The sequence below is a fragment of the Octopus sinensis genome, linkage group LG10, assembly GCF_006345805.1.
Source record: "Octopus sinensis linkage group LG10, ASM634580v1, whole genome shotgun sequence".
NCBI lineage: Eukaryota > Metazoa > Mollusca > Cephalopoda > Octopoda > Octopodidae > Octopus > Octopus sinensis.
The window spans coordinates 9475509-9495508 of NC_043006.1; positions in this window are offsets into that span (position 1 = coordinate 9475509).

The following is a 20000-nucleotide window of genomic DNA, read 5'->3' on the forward strand; positions in this document are numbered from 1 at the left end:
ACAGTGTATGAGTCAGATACATGCTTGTGTGTTTGTATGGAGGGGAGAAAATCAGGTGTTGTATTGGCGAATTATGTTAGAGATGTAAAGATGAAAAATTCCTTTTTAGGGATGCGATAATATGATTTCAACATATGAGAGATGTAAATTTTTTACGGTATGAGAAAACATAATATTCATCGTCCTACATCGGAGGAAAATCAAACAAGTTAAGGTTATTTGAAATTCAATCTATTGACGTTTCCTATTTACCGATATATTATCTGAAATCTCTTGGTATGACTACGAATTAGTTAAAAGAAACTATTGATAGGATAACAAGTCAATTTTTGATTCGCAATACATCATTTCCTAAAGATACATCACAGTGTTCTGGGAAATATATATAGGTTTGTATGTATGTATGTATGATGTATATATATATATATATATATATATATATATATATATATATATATATATATATATGAGTGCGTATGTATGTATGTATGTACGTGTATATATACGTAAATATCGAACAATGTGAATGAGTGTTTCTGTAAGCAACCCCTAGATAAATGGAGGATTATTGCTAAAGCAGAAAATACAGGGGACAGGGTGTCAAATGTGAGTTTTGCATTACTGTAAAACTGGACATCATCCAATCAAACGATATCATCTTAAACATTAGCGATGAAACCTTGCATTTTTGCATATATAATCAATGTTTTATACTCCGACATTTCAAAGAGGAACCACCACCGATAATGTTTTTTTTTTTTAACGAAAACATTTCATATATACCTCATGAATTATGCAGAAAGAAGACACATCTCTCAATAAACGAACATGCAAATATTACAAATACCTATGACACTACACAATATAAACAAAATTATTCATTCTGAACAATATTTTCCAAATGTGAAACCCAACAGAGAAAATCATTCAAGAGTTCTTACCCAAGTATTACCCCTTTGATTTTTTGTTTTTGTTTACCAATAATTCTCGTGACGATATGTTGTGAATTCTCGTGTTTTGGTTTTCGTCTTTTAATCCAAGAAACGATCACCAATTTCTCTCTATGATCGATTTCAATAATCATTAAGATATTTTCTCAACATGAAAACAATGGCAGCCTTATTACACCTCTGCACCCTATTTTAGTATGTATTACATGCCATAATGTACTGCATATTTGTTGGGCCAAGGTATTTTTCTGCAAAACCGGCTTAATGCAAGTATCACAATCTATACACCCTATGTTGATAGTTTACATAGATACAGGAAAATAAAAAAAAAATTTAAAAATGAAACAATATGCAATTCCACCGTTCTATCGCACGTTCTAATAGTTTATTTATCTTGTATCTACATCCGACAATGGAATTAATAAAATATCAAATATTTTTATTAGAAATAATTCAAAATATTTGGAATATAACTTTTAGAATATTATCTCCTCGAATATCCGAAGTAAAGGTATTAATGGAATATTCATGTAAAGATATAAAGGTAAACCACACACATTTTGTAATTATATTTTGCTCTTGTTACATAACATTAGAACATGTTATGATGCAAGCAAAACAGATTCGCGGGCGGAATTTATTGCTAAGATATTGTTTCGTACCGCCATGGCTTTCGTGTTATCTAAATACAATGGAGAGTGTGCCTAACCCGAGGCCTTGCTAATGAAATATCTCTATGTTGCTGTTAATGATCTAAATAAACACAACGCTTTTATCGAAAATAACAGTTATAAATCATTGTCGAATATAAAACAGACTGAAATTATGAAAATTTCTCCGCAATAAAATCTGAACGAAAATATAGCTGAAAATTTGATATTATGATAGCCATAAAGAAAACTTCTCACAAGCCTCTGTCGCTCATCAATAAATAATTTAGCTGTATACCTGCCAACCTTACTTCAAACTGACAATGTATTTTTGCTTTTACATTTATTTAACATTACAATAAAGCCTACAGAAAATTATATACGCGAAAGACAAAAGAGCAGTTCCTTGCACGTCTGCCAAATTCCAATCAACCGTGATTTTAGTTACTCTAGCAACTGCGAAATGTTTCCCAAGGGAATACACTCATTCATAATTGAAATAAATATAATATATTACAAATGCCCAGCTACCATCGACATACTGGTATTCCCAGGGATATATTTTTATCCATATACTCATAAGAATGACTATAAATCTAACAAAATATTTTCATTAAGTGAAGACACAGCATAGAGCACGCACACATTTCATTAAAGGAATGCTAAACTTGAAGGTACAAGAGTCAATGCTTAGTAAGTTCTGTATGCTATTGCGAAATTACGATATAAATGGCCGAGATAAATTTGTTGGTTTAAAATTAGATTACAGCTAAACAATGATGTATTAACCTACGGTCTCGGATTTTTACTTAGCGTCATAAACATTAATAAATACTGGTGAGAGTAAGAACAGAATTCATAGTGTGGACCTAGTCTGTTCGGTTGAAATATGTGTATATGTATGTAATATGTATGTATGTAAGTATGTATATATATACATATATATATATATACCCATATACGTACATGTATACATATATATATATATATATATATACATATATATGCATATATATATGCATGTATATATATATATCTATCTATGTATATATATATGCATATACACATGCCTATCGCTCTATCTATCTACCTACATATCTATCTATCTGTCAATCAATGTCTCTCTCTCACTCTCTCACTCTCTCTCTGTATATATATATATATATATATATATATATATATATATATATATATATATATATATATATATACATGATATATTTTCATTTACTTGTCACATATATGTGGAAGGAAATATCATCCAGATCGAATATATATATCAAAGATGTAATGGAAAAATAGTATGGTATAAAAGCCATAGGATTCTTACCTGAGATGAGACGCTAGGCACACTAGAAAATGTGACAAGGATTATAGAAAACATTTCTGAGATTCTCTTTATGCTCCTCACAGATAATGCTTATGTTTGGATTGAAATTTAGAATAAACTCCAGTTATTCAAATACTTTAAACATCGATGAAGAATGTATATAGAACATTTACTAAGTTATCAGTTATAAAAAGGAAGTCTGCACCGTTACGTACTGTTATATATTACAACACGTTATAATTTATACCTGTAAGTTATGTACAACTGTTTCTAGATATTTTACTATTATTCTCTCAAAAATTATAACATAATAATTTAGTGAAACGAGCAATAATTCACTTAATATAAATTGCTTCTATATTCCGTGTGATTCACTGTATATAATTGTTTCAAGTATTCTTCTTGTTGTTCTCAATAATATGTTGTTGTTCTGTAAATAAGCAAACAAATCAATATGGAATGGTTTTTGGTATTCTTAATGTGCTGCACAATGATGGAGCGTAAACACACTAAAAATCAATATAAATTGTTTTACATAATGTTCATGAGGTTCCAGATTGTGTCGTCACTCTGTAAAAACAGAACGATATCTTCTTTGACCTCTGCAGAAGATTGCTCTATTTCAAAGAAAACGTAAATTACGTCTGCGATATCTTGGTGACATTATTCATTGGAGGGAAAACGTAGCAAAGTTTCTTCCTGTCACTCGGATGCCAGTGTGTTATAAATCATTGCATTCGATGTAGCCTTTCATTCAAATAGGAGGTTTCTAGATTACCAATGAAAGTATGGAATTCTTTCGATGGCCATGTTGAAACGAATCTAATTTAGAATTTCAAGCAGATAGCGCGAAAAATACGACAAAAGTACCCTTCTTTTTAAGAAATAAATAAATAATGGCTACATATATATTCCAACGGTATTTGTATAACTTATTTAATTTGTCATATTTGAGTAACTAAAATGTGAATCAGGTGATGCTACATTATTTGCTTAGAAATATTGACATAAATACTACCAAATTTGCTCGTATCTGTGAAACATTTAAATCTCTAGTACTCGTTATAAACGTGGATATAATTCTGCTTAAAGAATATGATCAAATCAATGAAGTACCGTGTCTAGAAAATTTTTGATGATTTCATCAATAACAGTTAAGCTAAATTTTATAACAAAATATATACACTAAAATATACATGATGTATTCATAATAAAATTGCTTCACCTTTGCATTGATGCAGTGATGTTTGTATACTAGAGGATTGGCACATTATTCATCTGAAATTTAGCAACAGCTAGAGAAGCATGGACGTTGTAAGTTACTATGATAGAAATTGCAGCTAAGTTGTCTGCAAATTACAACATGCTACATTAAAATTGGAAAGCTACAATACAAAATATAGTCGTTACATGTACTTTGTATCATTGTCATTATCGTAAGCATGTGAAAAGGAGAAATTATTAGCGAAATGGACACAGCATAATGTGAAATAAATGGTGATGTAAATTAAAAGCTGCTGACCTTTTTAGTTTTCAGTGATTGTAATTGGGTGAGCAATAAAATTTGACGTTGCTCACATCCTGTCAACTCAAGTATGGATAGATAATGAAGTATCAAATATACAAAATAACATACTTGCTGCAGTAGATTTTTCTTTTACCACAACACAGCTGTGGAAATTAAGGTTAAAAAAACCTATACATTATAGTATATATATATCACATATACACACACACACACACACACACACACATGCATGTATACACGAACACACAAGCACATACATACATATATAATTGCATATACACTTATGTCTTACCCGGCATGCTAATCAATTAAGCAAACTGGATGTATATGCAAATGCTATAGTACAATAATTAACTACCTCTTGCGTATTGAAGATATAAAATTCTATGATGCAAAAGACAAACATCTCAAAATTTTTCTACAGATAGTGCATGGACTTTTCCGAACTTTGACTTACAGAAACGTTCCAAAGCAAACTTGAAAAGAGGAAAACTGGTTAAAAGAAATATCTCATTTAAACCAAGGAACATTGGTAGAAATAGCCGCAAAACATGAGACAAAATATTTTCTGTCTTCAAGGAAGCAGAAAAAGAAAAAAAAGAAATGGTAACACCTGACAACTATGAAGAAAAAGAACAAACTAGATTTTAAAAATGAAATAACAGTATTAGACCAAATACAGTCATACAAATACTTCACTGGACTAGATATTCTGCAACACACTCTGATGAAAGGAAGGTTAAAGAAGGCTTTCTATAGACGAGTTATATTAATGCTTAAAACCAAGCTCAATGGAAAGAAAAAGTTACTAGGTATGAATCATCAAAGAAGCTGAAAAATAGAGAGAAGGAGATGGTAACACCCGACAACTAACACGAAAAAGAACAAATAACAAAAACTTTAATTCAATCTGAGATAAAACTGGTAATACGAAATAATGTGTTAAACCAATGCAAGAAAATTCCTTACATAGCAAAGAGTGGGAAAAGCTAATTAAAAAAGAAATATCTCAAAACTGGGTGAGTAGTTGCAAACTCAAAACAGAAAGTCAAATTTTTTTTTGTATTGTGACAGAAGATCCCTCTCCAACAGGACCTGCCAAAAACACATAATGGAGTAAAATAAAATAACTACAGAATATGTCGTGAAGTGCAGGCTATGCAAGAATATATCCACAGACATGGTACAGGACACACACATACACACACACACACACACACACTCATATATATATATATATATATATGTATATATATGAAGAAGGAAAGAATTACTTCACAGATAATTCTAAACCGTTCAATTTTTTAATCATGTAATTTACAGTTTGATTTGTAGAGCTAGTAAGTTCTTTGTTAACTACGGTGGTGGTAGTTAACAAACTGACCGCGAGCTGAGTTGTGCTCTGTAATATTATGTATGGGACATTTGGTTGTATCATGGGAGGGGTTGAGAATTTTGTTTTTAAGAGAAGGGTTCTTGATGAACAAGAGTTATAAGAAAATAGTGTACATTAAAAAGAAGATAATTAATTGAGAGAGAAGTTGGAGGGCGGTGGGGGTGTTTAAGAAGTGCTTTATGAAGGGCGTGTTACCCCCCCCCCTTGCAGGTTCCATTTGAATAGTTGACCTTTGGTGAAAAATATTATGCTCAGTTGTTTTTCCAGTTCTTTTCTTACGGCAGGCGAAATAGTGCCATGCATTTCGTCCAGCGTGCTAAAGATTCCATCCGCTCGTTGTCTAATAATAATAATAATAATAATATTAATAATAATATAATAATAATAATAATATAATAATAATAATAATAATTTAACGAAGCAGTATTTAAGGAAGCTGACAAATACAAACAAGAAATCATACCACCTAATAAATATAAAGAAGAGAAGAAGAAAAAGATAAAGAAACAACAAAAGCTATAAAACAAATGAAATGCAAACTAAAAAGAGAACAGCAACGAACCATGATAAAACGATGGCAAGAAAAGCCCCTTCATGGTAAATACTGGATTAAACAAAACGCAAAAGAAATAGACAAAGAAAAATCCCAGCAATGGTTGAGAAGCTCAGGACTCAAAGCAGAGACAGAGGGATTTTTAATTGCAGCACAAGACCAAAGCCTCCCCACCAGAAATTACCAAAAACATGTACTGAAAAGAAATATAACAAGTAACTGCAGACTATGTGGAGATGGACAAGAAACAATAAATAATATTATCTCTGGCTGCCCAGTCCTGGCTAAGAAGGAATATATTCACAGACATGACAGTGTTGGAACCTACATTCACTGGAAACTATGCCAACATTATGGAATAACAACAGAAAAAAGATGGTATAGGCACACACCAGAAAAGGTCACAGAAAACGAGAAAGCAACCATACTCTGGAATATGCCGATACACACAGATAATTAAGGCCAACAGACCAGATATAATTGTCAGAGATCATGAAACTGCTTTCTAATTGATGTATCAATACCGGCAGAGGACAACGTGTCCCTAAAAGAAATGGAGAAACTTTCAAAATACAAAGACCTGGAAATAGAGGTAACTAGAATGTGGAATCTAAAAACAGAAACAATTCCTATCATAGTAGTTGCATGAGGCAAGATAAAAAAATATTCAGACAAATACATTACAAAAACACCAGGACTTACAAACACATATAACATACAGAAAATTGCACTACTAGGCATTGCACACATCCTACGCATAACCATCAGAGCATCACAACAAATCACAGCACATACCCAAGGCACACAGAACTGCGCTTGGTAGTGAAGTGAAAGCACGCTATAAAAATAAAACTACTGAATAATAATAATAATAATAATAATAATAATGATGATGATTATAACAATTTTCTGTTCAAATCTGTTCAACTAGCGATTGTATGGCGCGACCCAGCATAACTTGGTACAAGAAAAAGTAAGTTATATAGAAGAATGTAAATGCGAATACCGAATTCGCAAATCCGTATTAAAGTGATGCATCTGTAGATATCAATGCAATGTTTTTTCATATCCATTTCAGGTAATCTTATAATTCAATTGGGGAATTCAAGTAAATAAAGCAGTCCTTAGGAGACACACAAGTAAATATGCATGCCGGCGCCTGAGTGATAGTTTTATTGATTATCAGGCTAGTTAATATTGTGTGCTTTGAAGAACGGATGTAATTTCATAGAAAAAATAAATCATAGTATAGTAGATTTAATCTGAAATTATTTTTATTTCAACGTGATTGAGAAATGGATTTAAAAGCATTTTACGACTTAAGAATTCATTTTAATAAATTGGAAAGTAAATTATCGGCCGGATAAAGAATTTCCGCAACGTAAAGTAAAACGTTATACTTAGACAATATGCAAATTGCATGAAATTATTATAAGAAAATATTTTCCTACAATGTATTTATTTAAATATGTTTAATAATACAACATATGATAATCCTTAAAATTGACAAGCATTCATGTTATTTCGATTGTAAATATTTAACTGATGCCCACCAGACGCCAGGTCGTGCTTTCATCGTTACTTAAAGCACGGTCCAACATTGAATGGGACCAACTAAATAAACAATTTTTTTTTTCAATTCATTTTTGCTTTTAAGTTGAAAGATATAAATTTATGCAGAGAATCGTTCTTTTCATATGTAAAGTTCTATAGATTTTCGTTTTAATAAAATAAAATAATTTCAATTATATTAAAGAAATAAAAGTGAATTATGTAGCAAATAAATTGAAAATCCTAAATTCATTTCTTCACATACATTATATATATATATTATATATATATATATATATTCATATATATATATATTCATATATAAATATATATTCATATATATTATATATATATATATATACATATTATATATATATATATATGCATATACATATATATATATATACATAATATATATATATATACATACATATATATACATATACATATATATATATATATACATACATATATATATATACATATATATAATACATACATATATATATATACATACATATATATATACATATATATATACATATACATATTATATATACATATACATATATATATATACATATTATATATACATATACATATATATATATATACATATATATATACATATACATATATATATATATATATATATATATATATATATATATATATATATATACATACATTATATATATATATATATGTATGTATGGATGTATGTATGTATATATTGCTAGTCATGTAAAAGCCTATTCTTAAACAAATATTCGACTAATGTAGCAGCTTATACACAGTAACACATGTGCAAAGAGAGACGTTTGTATATAGTTTTAGCTGATTCGATATGGAATTAAACGTTAATTTTCAGCTCCAGCTACGACAGTTGAAACATACTGATTGATATGTTTACTCAAATTTTATGAAAGCTCGGATCACCTGGAATGATTATCTTGATACAGGCTTGTGTTTGCCATTCTGCCGGCTCACAAATCTCTTTCATATTTGCATATCAATATTTCTCCGGATAATACGATAGTTGAATTAGCGCGAAAGAATACCCATCAGCAATGTTTATATAATTAGACATGAATTTTCGTTCAATCTCCTGTAACTGTACCAGACTAATAGGCGGCAACTAACATTATTTGTCTATGGCAATGTATAGAAATGAATTCTTTTATGCATGATACAGAAATTAAATTTCAAAAATTTACAGATTTGTGGAAGGCCAAAAAAAATTATTCATGTTTCAAAGTAGCTGAATGGTTGTTGCGATGGAGAAAAGATGTTTTGGACATTAGTCATGTATATTCACGTTTGGAGAACATGTCTACCCAGATGTCCATGAGTAAAAAAAATTATTGCGCCGTATGACTGAAACCATGTGAACACTTATCTAGTAATTTTTCATAGGAACCTGGTTTTAGATATTTTACTATATCAACATATCAGATAAATTACCTCAAAAATGTAGTCTAGTAATGCAAATATTTTGCGATGGCATGTATGATGTACGGAAAGATCAGTTGTATATAAATAGATTGGTTCGTTTTTCATTTAGTGCAATCAAGTAGTATTTGCTACAATTCAAGGACAAATTTAATTTCTTCCGGCTATATTACACCATCGCCGTTTTGATGGAACACTGCACTGGTAAAGAGTGGTTCCGTCATTGACATTCCTGTCATCCTTTTTTCGCGAAGTGCGTTGCAAACTTCATTAACAATATAGTAATTGTTTTTTAATGGGAGCAGAGTGTGAAATGAGAACATCGGTCGCAACTTCCTTTAACAGCATGCTTCGCAAAGCGTGAAGACTCCTGCCTTAATATTTTTACTTCGCTTCCTTTCGTAATTTAAGTAACTTAAATGTTACTTTATATATGAGAATCAAATTGCGTTATCCACTATGTAGGAACAGGGTTATATATATATATATAGGTAATCTATATCACAATCAAAACAAATCTTAGTCCAGCAGTTTAGATAATGTTTTCCTCTTGCTAAACGAATCAACACCACACCACCGAAAATATATTTGAAATGAAGATTTGAAATGGTAAGGGTATTGACCATCATACGATTTTACAGTTGTGCATCTGCTGTTTAAGACGATCAGGGGATTCATTAAGTTTTTACATTATTTACATCTGACGGATATTTGTTCTCATCTTGTTTGTTAACACAACGTTTCGGCTGATATACCCTCCAGCCTTCATCAGGTGTCTTGGGAAAATTTCGAACTTGGGTTCTCATTCCTAAGGTATTTTTCGAAGTTACTATTACTATCGCTATTATTATTATTATTATTATTATTATTATTATTCAGCTCACTTCCTGGAATCGAACTTGGATTCCTGGTGTTAGTAGCCCGTGCTCTTAACTCCTACACCATATACCTGTAGCGGTTAAGAGCGTGGGCTACCAGCCCCAAGATTCCAAGTTCGATACCAAGCAGTGACCTGAATAATAATAATTTTTATAATAATAATAACATCGAAAAATACCTTAGGAAGGAGAACTCAAGTTTGAAATTTCCCCAAGGCACCTGATGAAGGCTGGCGGGTATATCAACCAAAACGTTGTGCTAATAACATCAATACGAGGAAAAATATCCGTCAAATGTAAATAATATACATAACTCATCATCTCTTAAATATAGAACTGCATTATTTGTTAGCTTTACAACCACAAGGAACACATGTTAGATTGTATAGTTAATAGGTAAGCCAGACAGGGAGAAGTGATTTATCGAACATGAGTAGACAACCAATTTCAACTATTATTAATTCCCAATATTTAGAAATTTAGCTTTTAATGATAATCAACTGCTTTCCTTTCCCTATTTAGTATTTTTCGTTATGCTCTTAGTATCAAAATCTCATGCGATTTTTATTTTTGTTATCGCCTTAATATCAAAATCACATACGCATTTTTTTTTTACCCTCTTAGTATCAAATCACATACGCTTTAAAATCTATATTTTACCAATATATTCTGTCTGCACGTCACGCCACGATAAATAGTGATTAATTGGGATATCACAGTATTCCTACGAAAGAGCTGTCATCTACAATATACACACTTGAATACAGCCGAAATCTACGTCTGGCAGACGACTCTATAATAACTCTATAATGTCATTAACTTCATCCGTTGCATATGAACTTGGTCAAATTCGAACTAATAAGTTGATATGGAAATTGAACTCGTATTTACAACCAACGAAATAATCGGCATTTCAGTGTTCTTGGAACACATATGAATAACCTGTACTATTGGTAATATTATGTAGTTCTCTGATATGCCAGTCACTGCTGTGTGTAAATATGTCGGTTAATGACTTGTCAAATGTTAATAACGTATGGGAAATGCTGATGTCTTATTGTTTGATAGACATTTGACTTAACTAAACCATGAAAATTGTGCTAAGCTAAAAATCAGTACCAAAAGTCTTACACATTCAGGTTTAATTTTTGACATCATACAATAAACACAGAAAAAAACTTGGTATTCCACGGGAGATAAATTTATTTTATAGTTTTGGTGGTGATGATTTTTTATCATTACGAGTTATATGAGAAGCTTCAGGTAGATAAACGAGGAAGAATAAATGTTAGGAGCGGCTGTGTGGTAAGTAGCTTGTTTACCAACCACATGGTTCCGGGTTCAGTCCCACTGCGTGGCACCTTGGGCAACTGTCTTCTACTATAGCCTCGGGCCGACCAAAGCCTTGTGAGTGGATTTGGTAGACGGAAACTGAAAGAAGCCCGTCGTATATATGTACATATATATATATATATATGAGTGCGTGTGTTTGTGTGTCTGTGTTTGTCCCCTAGCATTGCTTGACAACCGATGCTGGTGTGTTTATGTCCCCGTTACTTAGCGGTTCGGCAAAAGAGACCGATAGAATAAGTACTGGGCTTACAAAAGAATAAGTCCCGGGGTCGATTTGCTCGATTAAAAGGCGGTGCTCCAGCATGGCCGCAGTCAAATGAATGAAACAAGTAAAAGAGTAAAAGAGTATTCTACTGATGCATCATCTAGTCTTTATAACACTGTGGCACCTACCTTTCCAGATTAAGAACTTGCATCAGGTTGCTACGGCATTGACTCTCTAAACACCTTCAGTTTTTCTCTCCAGACAGCTTGAATTCTTAAACTTTGTCATTCTCAAGTCTTAAGTTACAGCGAGTGACTTCGAAGAGTTGCTGATGAAGTTTACTATAATAAAATATGTTAGAAGCTTCCTCCTATATAAGCATAGAAAATAGAAACGAATTATATTTCGATTAACATTGTGCTGTCTTCAATAGTTGTATCTAGTTAGATTTTTACAGCCTTAAAGACCCATGCAATAAATAATTAGTGACTGTTAAGTAATAGCTTTTAACAATGTGTTAGTATTAATGGATTAATGACATAAGAGTTCGTGTCAACGTTAGTTCATTAAAAATCAACTAAAATAGTTAACAGTTGAGGAAAATTAGAGCATTACAGAAATACTTCTATAATTTTTATTTTTACTACAACTATGCCTGAATATGTACTATGGAATTGAATGAGAATTTGGTAAACCTGTTGAAAAAGGAAAATGTTTATTCAGAATCTATGATCTTTAGCAATTGCTTAGTGGCTTCCACTTCAAAACTTTAGCAAGAGGAGAATAAAATCGTAGTTAAACGCAATTAAGATATATTCTGAGAAGACGCGTAGCATAGTTCTTAGGAGTATCCGGCTCCCGATCGCAAGGTCTAAGTTCAGTTCCCGGCGTCGCATTGTGTCCTGCACGAAGAGATTTTATTTCAGCTGGCGAAAATCAATAGTGCCTGTATTTCAAAGGTCAGTCTCGTCACACTGTGTCACGCTGAATCTCTCTGAAGTCTACGTGAAGGGCACATGCGTCTATGGCGTGCTCAGCCACATGAACGTGAATTTCCCCACACAGGCTGTTCGTTGATCGGATCAACTGGAGCACTTGTCGTCATACCCGACGCAGTGCCAGGTGTATTGTAGTTTGGATAAGCATTTCACTGATTTCAGAGAAGAGTGTGACGACAATTTCGACAATCTCTTCCGCAATACAAGATTACAATTAAAATTCGTACAATACGAAGAAGATTCCAAAAGAGAAAATATATTATGTTCATCTTTGTAATTGTAAACTTAGATATGAGATAAGTTTAAAGAGAGAGATACTGTTCGTTTGCGATATATATCCATCGTGATCATTTCATTCATATGTGCATGCAAGCATACACTATTGGAATCTGTTTAATGTGATATGGAATTCTGGCATGATAATTAAAATCTTATGATTAAAATATAACCTACAGACAGTAGAACTAATACCAAAACCTTCATTGTTCACAATGAAGGCTTTGATATTAGTTCTACTGTCTGTAGTTTATATTTTAATCATAAGATTTAATTATCATACCAGAATTTCATATCACATTAATAATAATAGTAATAATTTTCAATGCTGTCCTACCTACTGTGAAGTATGTAAATATTTCTTTTCCAAACAATATTTTCTTATACATGCACAACATATCTGTACCATTTATGATATAGAAACTAAAAGTTGCTAATAGTAGATAAAATAAAAGTTAGGTAGAATCATCAATGTTCACTAACACTGAATGCTTAAGAGATATGAATATTGATACAAAGTATAACTAAATTTGACACGAAATATTCTTATCTTCAAGCTATATTTAATATAACAGAGCTGCTGGTTTGCAAACTAATACACTTGCCAAATGAATAGATTTTGGAATCTAAAGATTATCATAGGATAAATAAAAATATATATAAACTGATTAAATGGATATGTGTGTGTGTGTGAGTGTGTGTGTGTGTGTGTGTGTGTACATATAGTGAGGTAAAGAAAACGTACAGGTAAATAATGATTGTTCTCCCTGTTATTGTTTACCTGTCCTCTAAAAACAATATCTTATCTGAGGCATTGGAAATATGTATATGAATAAAAAACATATACACTTAGGATAGAGTTTGACATATAACATTTCAGGGATTGTATAGTGGGTAATAAACGCTTTCGGGAACATAATATAGGTTTCCAATATACTTATGCTTATGCCCATCGGACACAAAAAAACCACTCACACACACATAGGCGCATACTAGGTAAATTAGTATAAGTAAAATATTTTAACCATATATGAAAAATAAATATTGTTGCTAAATATAATGGTTAAACTAGATAAGAGTCAGTGTTGTATGTAAAATAATTGATATAATTTACATTTAATATTCAGAGGGAAAAATATCTTGAAGCGTAAAATAAATGAATGAAGCTATACAAATGGATAACCATGCTAGATCTTTTTCTATGCAAGATTTTAAGAAAAAAATTTTCTACACAGTAGAAATCTTTACTACATAGTAGTGATGGTGTCAAATATTGACTCAAAGGTAATATTAGGAGGGAGGGATTAAGTCGATTGCATCGACACCAGTGATCAACTGGTACATATTTCATCGAATCGACACCGAAAGTTTGAAAGGCAAAGTGGGTTTCGGCAAAATTTGAGCTCAGAGCATAAAAGCGGATGAAAGGACGCTGAGCATTTTGTACGGCATTCTAAGGATTACGCCAGGTCCCCGCCTTATATTAACTCGTAATAATACTTTGGAGATTAGGCTGATAATCATTCTCGAATGAAGCTTAACTTAAATAAGAATATATAGAAAGTAGGATTACGTTTACTGGGCGGGCTGAAAGAGAACCACGTTTCTGGTCAAGATATTTACTGTCAGATTCAGATTAAAGGATCTTAGTCTATTTAAAGTATACTTATATTTTGGATTTCAAATTATTCAAACACTTAATGCAGTGCTATATGAATTAATTGATCTATACACTTTCTTTGCACTGAGTATGAACTGGTATGTATATATTATATATATATATATTGCATTATATATATATAATATATATATATATATATATATATATTATATATATATGCATATATATACGTGTGTGTGTGTATGCTGAATATATATGTATATATATGTATGTGAATATATATGTATTTATACATGATATGCATATATATATATATATATATATATATATATATATATATATATATATATATAATATATATAATATATGTGTTGGTGTGTGTGTGTGGTGTATTGTAACAGTCATTGTTTAAAAAAAAATACTGATGATCATATCGGTACTCAATACTTGTTTTTCCTTATCTCTTTTATTTTCTTTATTAATTGTGATTGTAAATATAAAGATAAATGTTATTTTAATAATTTTATTTACAAAACAACATTATATATAGAGGTGGGGGGGTGATTCGGAATGGAAAATTATTTTTACATGGGGTCGACTGTGCATTTTATGAAAACTGAATCGGAAAGCATGAGTACCCCTTTAAGAATAGAGAGAGGTTTAACAGTACTAATCTGAAACTTGGAAATTGAAGGGTGATGCGAAATTTTACGACAGAAATTGGAAAAATACTTAGTCATGATACATCGCACAAAATTAATGATGCTAGATGCAAGTAATAAGTATATGAATTATATCAGAAACTGATATATGAGAAATTATTAATGAAAGACTCGAGAGTGTGTTATCTTGTACACACTATTTTAAATGTGTGTTTAGAAACTTTTATTAAGTGTGTATATATTTTTACTCGTATGTATGCATTTTTATGTGTGCATATATAGTGTATATGCATATCTAATGCATATATATATATATATATATATATATATATATATATTATCTATAATATATATATATATATATATATATGTCATTATGTCACCGAATCTGGGGCTTAACTATGGTCTATCCATACCGCTTACACAGCATTATCTGACACATTTGGTTTTACTGACACCATAAACTCTCATAAACCCTCTCTCTCTCCCTATAATATATATATATATATATATATATATATATATATATATATTATTATGTGTGTGGTGTGTATAGTATGTATATATATGTGTGAGTGTGTATACATATATATCTATACAGAGAGAGAGAGAGCGAGAGAGAGAGAGAGAGAGAGAGAGAAAAGGTCGCCAACGTTATGGAAAATTATTCCTTATTATACCGCTTTCGTTCGTTTGGCGAATTTGTGAAATAGAATTCCATTTCACAGGTTCAAAAGAAGAACAAAAGCCCTAATAATAATGAATAACTACAAGGTTTGTTTTCAAAAATTTTCGTGAATTTTTTCCAATACTCAATATCTGTACACCACACTTAGCACAGTACATACACACTCACACACACACACTCACGCACGAAACACAACACACACACACACAATATATATATATGTATATATATATATATATATATATATATATATTATATATATATATATATATGTGTGTGTGTGTGCATGTATCATTTATCGATAATACGAGTATGTAATATATATATATATACATATACATATATATACATATATTACATATATATATTTCACCCTTATACATATATATAGATATATATTATATGTAGCTTTGTATATCTATGTATGTGTATAAGTATATGTACGTGTATATGTGTATATATGATATACATCTATATAATATATATATATATATAATATATATATATATATTATATATATATATATATATATGTATATAAGCCATAAGGAATGGACAAAACATATACAGGGTAGACTTTAATCCAAGTGTGGTACAAATTCAATAAAGATTCTATAAATTACTTCCGAACCTAATTAATTCCAAAAACAATGCGGAAAATATAATCCTTTCGAAATCAAAATTAGGCGTTTCTTCAGGTATTAATTATTTGAGTGAATAGATTCGACCATGAAACTAGGAAAAATATATAAAGGACATTTATAGGTGAAACAAGATCAAACAATTAACTTCTGATAGAAGGAAGTATCTGAAAGCCAGACCATAAAAAAAAACAGAATAATATATATATATATACATCCAACTTCTGCCTTGATTGCAATAATAATTCACAATATATAAATATTTCATAGCGACCATTGCCATTACCGTCTAATCAACAGATAAATTTAATGCAACAAAAAATTACTAACTAATAAGAATTAGTTAATTCTTAACAAATTAAAAGATTAAAAAATTAAAAACTAATATTAGATCCACTACAACACAATAAATACCATAATATGATGATTTAAAAAAAAAATAAAAAGAAATTAATTTATTTCGAAATGGCTACCTTCAAGGAAAACAATACATTTTCCCGTCGATATGAATAACAAAGTAAATAGATTATTCACGACAGATACATAGATAGATAAATAGATAGATAGATAGATAGATAGAGAGAGAGAGAGAGAGAGAGTGAGATTGATAGATAGATTTGTATGCATATGTATCTATACGTATGTATATCTATGCATATCTTTAAGTATTGTGGTAGTTATCTATATGATAACGTAGAATTTGAAAAATTAATTTGTAAGTGGATTGCTTCAGAATATTTGGAATCTTTCTAGCGCAAATATGTGCAGTTATTTTAAAATACTTCATTATATTATCAATGTGATCTTTATTACAAATTACAAATAAGATTTCTGCATTATACTGATTAATTATATGTATAAATACATTAATTCAATTTATTTTTTAATTCATAATAATAATAATATAATAATAATAATATTAATAATAATAATGATAATAATGATAATAATAAAATTTCGTTTTCGTGATTATTTACGTTTAAAACCAGTTTCTTTCAAGTCTTCTACCTCTTCCTTTATCCCATTCCATAAATAATCTAATGACATTGGTGGAATGGGATAAAGGAACCTGTGAACGACTTGAAGGAAAGCGGCTTTTAAAGAAAATACTCATGAAAAAACAAATTTACTACCATACAAAGCACAGTTTCTCCTATTGTCTCAGTGAAACATGTGCGTAGCACACACGGGAAATCAACACCGCAAAGTTTACATATTTCAAAATAGAAATGGAACTAAACAGCAAGTACATAAATTCCGTAATTACGCATACACGTGAATGTCTACACAATCATATGTCCAATAAAATACGCATAAGACCAAACAGACATCCCAATGTTTACACAAATACGTGAAATTTACTGGACAAACATACACGCATATGAAAACACGTGTCACAAACGAAGCAAAAGAAAAAAGCAAAACAAATTGATTTTTTTCATTTTTCGGACTAACACAGACACAGTGAACAAGTCATAAGTTTAAAAACACCACAACAATGTATGCCCGGAGATAAATCTATCAACAACAAAAAAGAACACTACTTTACTATCTACAACTTGTTTTCTTTTTTTTTTTTTCCTCCCTGAGAATTCGAAAATGTAAACATCGTTTTTATTGTAAAAATCTTACTGGATTCTCCAAGGAGAGGCAATCGAACAACTCAAGAAAACTTTAATATATTACCCAAATACGTAAACATACATTTTATTGTAACAACGCAACTGAATTCAGAAATTCAAAGATCCAACGAGGTGAATATCAGTATATATGTCTGTGTGTGTGTATGTGCGTGTATGTGTGTGTGTGTGTGGTATTGTTTTTTCTACCCGTAATTACAGATACAGCAGGTTTGGATTGCTTCTTTTGAAGGTAGCGATCTTAGTGATCACAGAGAGTAGTAAACACATTTGACCCCTGCTGACTCAAAGGCTGCAAGTTTCTATTGTCTCTATGGATGACCCCCACCAATATCTGCCAGATCTATCTATAAACCTGGAGAGTATATCTTCACCATGCAGTTACACAACTATTTCCTCCAACAACCACATAATTATGATTATCTCAAGTACAAGACAAAAGTTGAAAATAAAGAACATTTAGTGAAATATTTTAATAATAAATGGAAACAGTAATAATGATAATAACAATGGTAGTGGTGGTTAAGGTGATAATGATAATAATAATGATAATGTTAATAATAATAACAACAACAACAACAACACTAATAATAATAAGCTACCGATGCTAATATTACAACTACTACTATTGTGAGAGTACAGGAATCTGAGGTCCAACTACCGCACTTACCTCCACTACCCACGCTACTTGTCACTACCACACCCCTTCTATGGTTGCTGTTGCTGCAACCACTGCTACTACTACACATGTAAACGATAATATCAGTGATAACAGTGATGATGATAATAATAATAATAATGACAGGAAACGGGTGGAGACTACCAAGGAATGATTAGCGATACACCTAGTGATGGTATCACAATAAAAACACTGGTAATCCCTACCTCATTAGAGTGGCAATGAAAAGACAAAATATTGTGAATAACAGTGGTAAGGAAACTGAAGCCTATGATGGTGACACTGTTCCACCCGGCGGGCTCAGATATTCTGGTTCGGCTCCAGCTTGTCGATATCCAGAAAGAGACCACCACACGTGGCGTAGATGGAGCAAGCAAATTAATGCTGTGGACATGGAGAGTTACTACTTCAGCAGCCTGATAGCTCAACATGTTGCTTAAATCAGGGGTTATCGACAACATATGTATGATAATTGGAGAGAAACTGATTGTTTCAACTCACGGAACAGAGACTATGTGATAAAGCAAGAGCAATAAGAAAAAATCGTTAGTTCACAGAAGTAGAGTTCGAAGCTATCAAAAGACGGGTCTTGGAAAATGCAACAGGGATAACGATGAAAATACAGTACTTCTAAATAAGAGTAATCTCATAGCAGTGTAAAAGAGCAGTGGTAGTTTACTTGATGGGGGTCATATAGATGATCTAAAAGAAGACAATAAAACTAATGATGTTCATTACAGATGAACAAAAGGCAATCTACGAGAGAAGACTACAGAAGAATGATAGCGACATTATTTGCAACCTTAAAAAGGTTGATCGATGGAAATTGAACCATGAAACGAAAAATATCAATGAAATTCTGAAATACATCAGACCAAACATCACAGAAACATAATTTAATCAATGCAGCAAGTATTGTTGTAGCAGAAAACGTGAGTGTTGATGTCAAG